This window comes from Ascaphus truei (assembly GCF_040206685.1).
Source record: "Ascaphus truei isolate aAscTru1 chromosome 3 unlocalized genomic scaffold, aAscTru1.hap1 SUPER_3_unloc_3, whole genome shotgun sequence".
Taxonomy (NCBI): Eukaryota; Metazoa; Chordata; class Amphibia; order Anura; family Ascaphidae; genus Ascaphus; species Ascaphus truei.
The window spans coordinates 821,289-831,176 of NW_027453826.1; the positions used below are offsets into that span (position 1 = coordinate 821,289).

A 9,888-nucleotide genomic window follows, 5' to 3' on the forward strand; every position below is an offset into this window, starting at 1 on the left:
GGTGTATTACTCACAGCATGTATAGATTATAGTAATGGTGTATTACTCACAGCATGTATAGATTATAGTAATGGTGTATTACTCACAGCATGTATAGATTATAGTAATGGTGTATTACTCACAGTATGTATAGATTATAGTAATGGTGTATTACTCACAGCATGTATAGATTATAGTAATGGTGTATTACTCACAGCATGTATAGATTATAGTAATGGTGTATTACTTACAGTATGTATAGATTATAGTAATGGTGCATTACTCACAGTATGTATAGATAATAGTAATGGTGTATTACTCACCGCATGTATAGATTATAGTAATGGTGTATTACTCACAGTATGTATAGATTATAGTAATGGTGCATTACTCACAGTATGTATAGATTATAGTAATGGTGTATTACTCACCGCATGTATAGATTATAGTAATGGTGTATTACTCACCGCATGTATAGATTATAGTAATGGTGTATTACTCACAGTATGTATAGATTATAGTAATGGTGTATTACTCACCGCATGTTATAGATTATAGTAATGGTATATTACTCCCCGCATGTATAGATTATAGTAATGGTGTATTACTCACAGTATGTATAGATTATAGTAATGGTGTATTACTCACAGTATGTATATTATAGTAATGGTATATTACTCCCCGCATGTATAGATTATAGTAATGGTATATTACTCCCCGCATGTATAGATTATAGTAATGGTATATTACTCCCAGCATGTATAGATTATAGTAATGGTTGTATTACTCACAGCATGTATAGATTATAGTAATGGTGTATTACTCACAGCATGTATAGATTATAGTAATGGTGTATTACTCACAGCATGTATAGATTATAGTAATGGTGTATTACTCACAGTATGTATAGATTATAGTAATGGTGTATTACTCACAGCATGTATAGATTATAGTAATGGTGTATTACTCACAGCATGTATAGATTATAGTAATGGTGTATTACTTACAGTATGTATAGATTATAGTAATGGTGCATTACTCACAGTATGTATAGATAATAGTAATGGTGTATTACTCACCGCATGTATAGATTATAGTAATGGTGTATTACTCACAGTATGTATAGATTATAGTAATGGTGCATTACTCACAGTATGTATAGATTATAGTAATGGTGTATTACTCACCGCATGTATAGATTATAGTAATGGTGTATTACTCACCGCATGTATAGATTATAGTAATGGTGTATTACTCACAGTATGTATAGATTATAGTAATGGTGTATTACTCACAGTATGTATAGATTATAGTAATGGTGTATTACTCACAGTATGTATAGATTATAGTAATGGTGTATCACTCACAGTATGTACAGATTATAGTAATGGTGTATTACTCACAGTATGTATAGATTATAGTAATGGTGTATTACTCACAGTATGTATAGATTATAGTAATGGTGTATTACTCACAGTATGTATAGATTATAGTAATGGTATATTACTCACAGCATGTATAGATAATAGTAAATGGTGTTTTACTCACAGTATGTATAGATTATAGTAATGGTGTATCACTCCCCGCATGTATAGATTATAGTAATGGTGTATTACTCACAGTATGTATAGATTATAGTAATGGTGTATTACTCACAGTATGTATAGATTATAGTAATGGTGTATTACTCACAGTATGTATAGATTATAGTAATGGTGTATTACTCACAGTATGTATAGATTATAGTAATGGTTGCATTACTCCCAGTATGTATAGATTATAGTAATGGTGTATTACTCACAGTATAAATAGATTACAGTAATGGTGCATTACTCACAGTGTGTATAGATTATAGTAATGGTGTATTACTCCACAGTGTGTATAGATTATAGTAATGGTGTATTACTCACAGTGTGTATAGATTATAGTAATGGTGTATTACTCACAGTATGTATAGATTATAGTAATGGTGTATTACTCACAGTATGTATAGATTATAGTAATGGTGTATTACTCACAGTATGTATAGATTATGGTAATGGTGTATTACTCACCGCATGTATAGATTATAGTAATGGTGTATTTACTCACCGCATGTATAGATTATAGTAATGGTGTATTACTCACAGTATGTATAGATTATAGTAATGGTGTATTACTCACCGCATGTATAGATTATAGTAATGGTGTATTACTCACAGTATAAATAGATTACAGTAATGGTGTATTACTCACAGTATGTATAGACTATAGTAATGGTGTATTACTCACAGTATCTATAGTTATAGTAATGGTGTATTACTCACAGTATGTATAGATTATACTAATGGTGTATTACTCACCGCATGTATAGATTATAGTAATGGTGTATTACTCACAGTATGTATAGATTATAGTAATGGTGTATTACTCACAGTATGTATAGATTATAGTAATGGTGTATTACTCACCGCATGTATAGATTATAGTAATGGTGTATTACTCCCAGTATAAATAGATTATAGTAATGGTATATTACTCACAGAATGTATAGATAATAGTAATGGTGTATTACTCACAGTATGTATAGATTATAGTAATGGTGTATTACTCACCGCATGTATAGATTATAGTAATGGTATATTACTCACAGTATGTATAGATTAGAGTAATGGTGTATTACTCACAGTATGTATAGATTATAGTAATGGTGTATTACTCACAGCATGTATAGATTATAGTAATGGTGTATTACTCACAGTGTGTATAGATTATAGTAATGGTGTATTACTCACCGCATGTATAGATTATAGTAATGGTGTATTACTCACAGTATGTATAGATTATAGTAATGGTGTATTACTCACAGCATGTATAGATTATAGTAATGGTGCATTACTCACAGTATGTATAGATTATAGTAATGGTGTATTACTCACCGCATGTATAGATTATAGTAATGGTGTATTACTCACAGTATGTATAGATTATAGTAATGGTGTATTACTCACAGTATGTATAGATTATAGTAATGGTGTATTACTCACAGTATGTATAGATTATAGTAATGGTGCATACTCACAGTATGTATAGATTATAGTAATGGTGTATTACTCACCGCATGTATAGATTATAGTAATGGTGTATTACTCACAGTATGTATAGATTATAGTAATGGTGCATTACTCACAGTATGTATAGATTATAGTAATGGTGTATTACTCACCGCATGTATAGATTATAGTAATGGTATATTACTCACCGCATGTATAGATTATAGTAATGGTGCATTACTCACAGCATGTATAGATTATAGTAATGGTGTATTACTCACAGTATGTATAGATTATGGTAATGGTGTATTACTCACCGCATGTATAGATTATAGTAATGGTGTATTACTCACAGTATGTATAGATTATAGTAATGGTGTATTACTCACAGTATGTATAGATTATAGTAATGGTGCATTACTCACCGCATGTATAGATTATAGTAATGGTGTATTACTCACAGTATGTATAGATTATAGTAATGGTGTTTTACTCACAGTATGTATAGATTATAGTAATGGTGTATTACTCACATTATGTATAGATTATAGTAATGGTGTATTACTCACAGTATGTATAGATTATAGTAATGGTGTATTACTCACAGTATGTATAGATTATAGTAATGGTGTTTTACTCACAGTATGTATAGATTATAGTAATGGTGTATTACTCACAGTATGTATAGATTATAGTAATGGTGTATTACTCACAGTATGTATAGATTATAGTAATGGTGTATTACTCACAGTATAAATAGATTACAGCAATGGTGTATTACTCACAGTATGTATAGATTATAGTAATGGTGTATTACTCACAGTATGTATAGATTATAGTAATGGTGTACTGGTATTACTCACAGTATGTATAGATTATAGTAATGGTGTATTACTCACAGTATCTACAGATTATAGTAATGGTGTATTACTCACAGTATGTATAGATTATAGTAATGGTGTATTACTCACAGTATCTACAGATTATAGTAATGGTGTATTACTCAGTGTGTATAGATTATAGTACTGATGTATAGATGTTGCAGGAGTTATTGACCTGCGAGGGAGTGAAGGAGTTTAACTCACTCCTTCTGCAATGATAAGGAGACCACACCCTAGCTGTCAGACCTGATAGGGTGTTTAAAATAAAATTCTGATTGAGCAGGAAGTCCCTGTCAGTCAGAGGTTCCTGCTGCAGCAAGAGAGGATCACTGAGGATTGCATGTGACCCTGCTGGGATTCACACCCAGAACCGACCAAGCCTGCAGCCTGCCCCCTGCAGGGACCCAGGCTTCTTGTTCCAGGAGGGAATTACCTGGGAATAGCAGGGGGCACAAAACCCAAGGAGTGCCTGGAGACAGCTGGGACCCGTACCAGAGACTCAGGTAATGTTATTTTTACAGCTGGAAATAGCCTGGCTGCACAGTTGGTTGGTCAGAGCTAAAGCGCGCTGGTTTGCCTCACTAATGTGGAAAAAGATCATTTTTATGCTTTGGGTTTTGTCTTAAAGGGACAGTGTGCCCAAAGTTTTGTTGTGATTATGGAGAAATAAACCCCCAAAGGGTTTGGTACAGGGTAAAATATGCATCTTGAGGCCTCCTAACTGACATCACCTACAGGACCGCTCCACCACAATAAAGTAATAATGCATTACTTGGTGTGTATGCTACATTATTCAGTGTGTATATATGATAATGGGTTACATTGTGTGTATATATTGTTACTCCACAGTATTTATCTGATACTCAGCAGTATGTCCTGTGGTCAGATCTATAACAGTTACTCCAGGTACTGAACGGCAGTGAATCCAAATCCCACCAACCAGCAGCAGCTTCTCACCAACCATGTGAGAGGTGTGAGAGTACCTGTGGAGAGAGGGAGGGGGGTGAGAGTACCTGTGAGAGAGGGAGGGGGGTGGGAGTACCTGTGGAGAGAGGAGGGGGGTGGGAGTACCTGTGGAGAGAGGGAGGGGGGGGTGGGAGTAACTGGGGAGAGAGGGAGGGGGGGTGGGAGTAACTGGGGAGAGAGGGAGGGGGGTGGGAGTAACTGGGGAGAGAGGGAGGGGGTGAGTAACTGGGGAGAGAAGGAGGGGGGTGGGAGTAACTGGGGAGAGAGGGAGGGGGGTGGGAGTAACTGGGGAGGGGGGTGGGAGAGAGGGAGGGGGGTGGGAGTAACTGGGAGAGAGGGAGGGGGGTGGGAGTAACTGGGGAGAGAGGGAGGGGGGTGGGAGTAAACTGGGGAGAGAGGGAGGGGGGGTGGGAGTAACTGGGGAGAGAGGGAGGGGGGTGGGAGTAACTGGGGAGAGAGGGAGGGGGGTGGGAGTAACTGGGGAGAGAGGGAGGGGGGTGGGGAGTAACTGGGGAGAGAGGGAGGGGGGTGGGAGTAACTGGGGAGAGAGGGAGGGGGGTTGGGAGTAACTGGGGAGAGAGGGAGGGGGTGGGAGTAACTGGGGAGAGAAGGAGGGGGGTGGGAGTAACTGGGGAGAGAGGGAGGGGGGTGGGAGTAACTGGGGAGGGGGGTGGGAGAGAGGGAGGGGGGTGGGAGTAACTGGGGAGAGAGGGAGGGGGGTGGGAGTAACTGGGGAGAGAGGGAGGGGGGTGGGAAGTAACTGGGGAGAGAGGGAGGGGGGGTGGGAGTAACTGGGGAGAGAGGGAGGGGGGTGGGAGTAACTGGGGAGAGAGGGAGGGGGGTGGGAGTAACTGGGGAGAGAGGGAGGGGGGTTGGAGTAACTGGGAGAGAGGGAGGGGGGTGGGAGTAACTGGGGAGAGAGGGAGGGGGGTGGGAGTAACTGGGGAGAGAGGGAGGGGGGTGGGAGAGAGGGAGGGGGGTGGGGAGTAACTGGGGAGAGAGGGAGGGGGGTGGGAGTGCCTGGGGAGGGGGGGTGACAGTGCCTGGGGAGAGAGGGAGAGGGGTGAGTACCTGGGGAGAGAAGGAGGGGGGGTGAGAGTACCTGGGTAGAGAGAGGGGGGGAGTTGGGAGAGAGGGGGGGGGGAGTTGGGAGAGAGGGGGGGGGGAGTTGGGAGAGAGGGGGGGGGGAGTTGGGAGAGAGGGAGGGGGGTTGGGAGAGAGAGAGAGGGGGGGGTTGGGAGAGGGGGGGGGGTTGGGAGAGGGGGGGGGTTGGGAGAGGGGGGGGGTTGGGAGAGGGGGGGGTTGGGAGAGGGGGGGTTGGGAGGGGGGGGGGGTTGGGAGGGGGGGGGGTTGGGAGAGGGGGGGGGTTGGGAGAGGGGGGGGGGGGTTGGGAGAGGGGGGGGGGGGTTGGGAGAGGGGGGGGGGTGGGAGGGGGGGGGTTGGGAGAGGGGTGGGTGGGAGGGGGGAGGGTTGGGAGAGAGGGGAGGGTTGGGAGAGAGGGGAGGGTTGGGAGAGAGGGGGGGGTTGGGAGAGAGGGGGGGTTGGGAGAGAGGGGGGGGTTGGGAGAGAGGGGGGGGTTGGGAGAGGGGGGGTTGGGAGAGGGGGGGTTGGGAGAGGGGGGGGGTTGGGAGAGGGGGGGGGTTGGGAGAGGGGGGGGGTTGGGAGAGGGGGGGGGGTTGGGAGAGGGGGGGGGGTTGGGAGAGGGAGGGGGTTGGGAGAGGGGGGGGGTTGGGAGAGGGGGGGGGTTGGGAGAGAGGGAGGGGGGTGAGAGGGAGGGGGGTGAGAGGGAGGGGGGTGAGAGGGAGGGGGGTGAGCGGGAGGGGGGGTGAGAGAACCTGGGGAGAGAGGGAGGGGGGGTGAGAGAACCTGGGGAGGGAGGGGGGTGAGAGTACCTGAGAGGGATTGGTTGTGGCTGGGTGAGTGTGAAATGGGGGGGGGGGGTGAGTGTGAAATGGGGGGGGGGGTGAGTGTGAAATGGGGGGGGGGTGAGTGTGAAATGGGGGGGGGGGTGAGTGTGAAATGGGGGGGGGGGGGAGTGTTACCTGTGGGAGATTTGGCATGGCTAGGTGAGTATAAAAGGGGGTGGGGTTACCTGGGAGGAATTGGGCATGTCTGGGTGTGTGATGGAGGATGAGGTTACACTGGAGCGGCTGGGTGAGTGTTAGATGGGGACAGGGTTACAAGGGAAGGATCGGACACGGCAGGGTGAGTGTGAGAGGGGGTGGGGTTACCTGGGAGGGAGAGAACATGGCTGGGTGAGTGTGAGAGGTTACCTGGTTGGGATTGGGGCGTGGCTGGGTGAGTGTGAGAAGGGGTGGGGTTAACTGGGAGTGAGGGTAGTTGGGCGAGTATGAGATGTGCGGGAGGATACTCGGGGGTCAGTGGGACAGGGTTACTGTGCGGGAGGATACTCGGGGGTCAGAGGGACAGGGTTACTGTGCGGGAGGATACTCGGGGGTCAGTGGGACAGGGTTACTGTGCGGGAGGATACTCGGGGGTCAGAGGGACAGGGTTACTGTGCGGGAGGATACTCGGGGGTCAGTGGGACAGGGTTACTGTGCGGGAGGATACTCGGGGGTCAGTGGGACAGGGTTACTGTGCGGGAGGATACTCGGGGTCAGTGGGACAGGGTTACTGTGCGGGAGGATACTCGGGGTCAGTGGGACAGGGTTACTGTGCGGGAGGATACTCGGGGGTCAATGGGACAGGGTTACTGTGCGGGAGGATACTCGGGGGTCAGTGGGACAGGGTTACTGTGCGGGAGGATACCCAGGGTCAGTGGGACAGGGTTACTGTGCGGGAGGATACCCGGGGGTCAGTGGGACAGGGTTACTGTGCGGGAGGATACTCGGGGGTCAGTGGGACAGGGTTACTGTGCGGGAGGATACTCGGGGGTCAGTGGGACAGGGTTACTGTGCGGGAGGATACCCGGGGGTCAGTGGGACAGGGTTACTGTGCGGGAGGATACTCGGGGGTCAGTGGGACAAGGTTACTGTGCGGGAGGATACCCGGGGGTCAGTGGGACAGGGTTACTGTGCGGGAGGATACCCGGGGGTCAGTGGGACAGGGTTACTGTGCGGGAGGATACTCGGGGGTCAGAGGGACAGGGTTAGTGTGCGGGAGGATACCCGGGGGTCAGTGGGACAGGGTTACTGTGCGGGAGGATACTCTGGGGTCAGTGGGACAGGGTTACTGTGCGGGAGGATACTCGGGGGTCAGTGGGACAGGGTTACTGTGCGGGAGGATACCCGGGGGTCAGTGGGACAGGGTTACTGTGCGGGAGGATACCCGGGGGTCAGTGGGACAGGGTTACTGTGCGGGAGGATACCCGGGGGTCAGTGGGACAGGGTTACTGTGCGGGAGGATAGTCGGGGGTCAGTGGGACAGGGTTACTGTGCGGGAGGATAGTCGGGGGTCAGTGGGACAGGGTTACTGTGCGGGAGGATACTCGGGGTCAGTGGGACAGGGTTACTGTGCGGGAGGATACTCGGGGGTCAGTGGGATAGGGTTACTGTGCGGGAGGATACTCGGGGGTCAGTGGGACAGGGTTACTGTGCGGGAGGATACTCGGGGGTCAGTGGGACAGGGTTACTGTGCGGGAGGATACTCGGGGGTCAGTGGGACAGGGTTACTGTGCGGGAGGATACTCGGGGGGTCAGTGGGACAGGGTTACTGTGCGGGAGGATACTCGGGGGTCAGTGGGACAGGGTTACTGTGCGGGAGGATACCCGGGGGTCAGTGGGACAGGGTTACTGTGCGGGAGGATACCCGGGGGTCAGTGGGACAGGGTTACTGTGCGGGAGGATACCCGGGGGTCAGTGGGACAGGGTTACTGTGCGGGAGGATACTCGGGGGTCAGTGGGACAGGGTTACTGTGCGGGAGGATACTCGGGGGTCAGTGGGACAGGGTTACTGTGCGGGAGGATACTCGGGGGTCAGTGGGACAGGGTTACTGTGCGTGAGGATACTCGGGGTCAGTTGGACAGGGTTACTGTGCGGGAGGATACTCGGGGGTCAGTGGGACAGGGTTACTGTGCGGGAGGATACTCGGGGGTCAGTGGGACAGGGTTACTGTGCAGGAGGATACTCGGGGGTCAGTGGGACAGGGTTACTGTGCGGGAGGATACTCGGGGGTCAGTGGGACAGGGTTACTGTGCGGGAGGATACTCGGGGGTCAGTGGGACAGGGTTACTGTGCGGGAGGATACTCGGGGGTCAGTGGGACAGGGTTACTGTACGGGAGGATACTCGGGGGTCAGAGGGACAGGGTTACTCTGCGGGAGGATACCCGGGGTCAGTGGGACAGGGTTACTGTGCGGGAGGATACTCGGGGGTCAGTGGGACAGGGTTACTGTGCGGGGGGATACCCGGGGTCAGTGGGACAGGGTTACCTGTGCGGGGGGATACCCGGGGTCAGTGGGACAGGGTTACTGTGCGGGAGGATACTCGGGGGTGAGTGGGACAGGGTTACTGTGCGGGAGGATACTCGGGGGTCAGTGGGACAGGGTTACTGTGCGGGAGGATACTCGGGGGTCAGTGGGACAGGGTTACTGTGCGGGAGGATACTCGGGGGGTCAGTGGGACAGGGTTACTGTGCGGGGGGATACTCGGGGTCAGTGGGACAGGGTTACTGTGCGGGAGGATACCCGGGGGTCAGTGGGACAGGGTTACTGTGCGGGAGGATACTCGGGGTCAGTGGGACAGGGTTACTGTGCGGGAGGATACCCGGGGGTCAGTGGGACAGGGTTACTGTGCGGGAGGATACTTGGGGTCAGTGGGACAGGGTTACTGTGCGGGAGGATACCCGGGGGTCAGTGGGACAGGGTTACTGAGCGGGAGGATACCCGGGGTCAGAGGGACAGGGTTATTGTGCGGGGGGATACTCGGGGGTCAGTGGGACAGGGTTACTGTGCGGGAGGATACTCGGGGGTCAGTGGGACAGGGTTACTGTGCGGGGGGATACTCGGGGGTCAGAGGGACAGGGTTACTGTGCGGGGGGATACTCGGGGGTCAGAGGGACAGGGTTACTGT

The 9,888-nt window shown here is 49.1% G+C and overlaps 1 long non-coding RNA gene across 1 annotated transcript in view; it reads right to left on the minus strand.

The window, feature by feature from the left end:
- Positions 1-9,888, minus strand: part of LOC142473338 (uncharacterized) — a 46,362-nt gene that overhangs the window by 34,479 nt on the left and 1,995 nt on the right. The window contains exon 2 of the long non-coding RNA XR_012790046.1: positions 4,740-4,875. This is a non-coding gene — a long non-coding RNA (uncharacterized LOC142473338). The remainder of the gene's footprint in view (positions 1-4,739; positions 4,876-9,888) is intronic.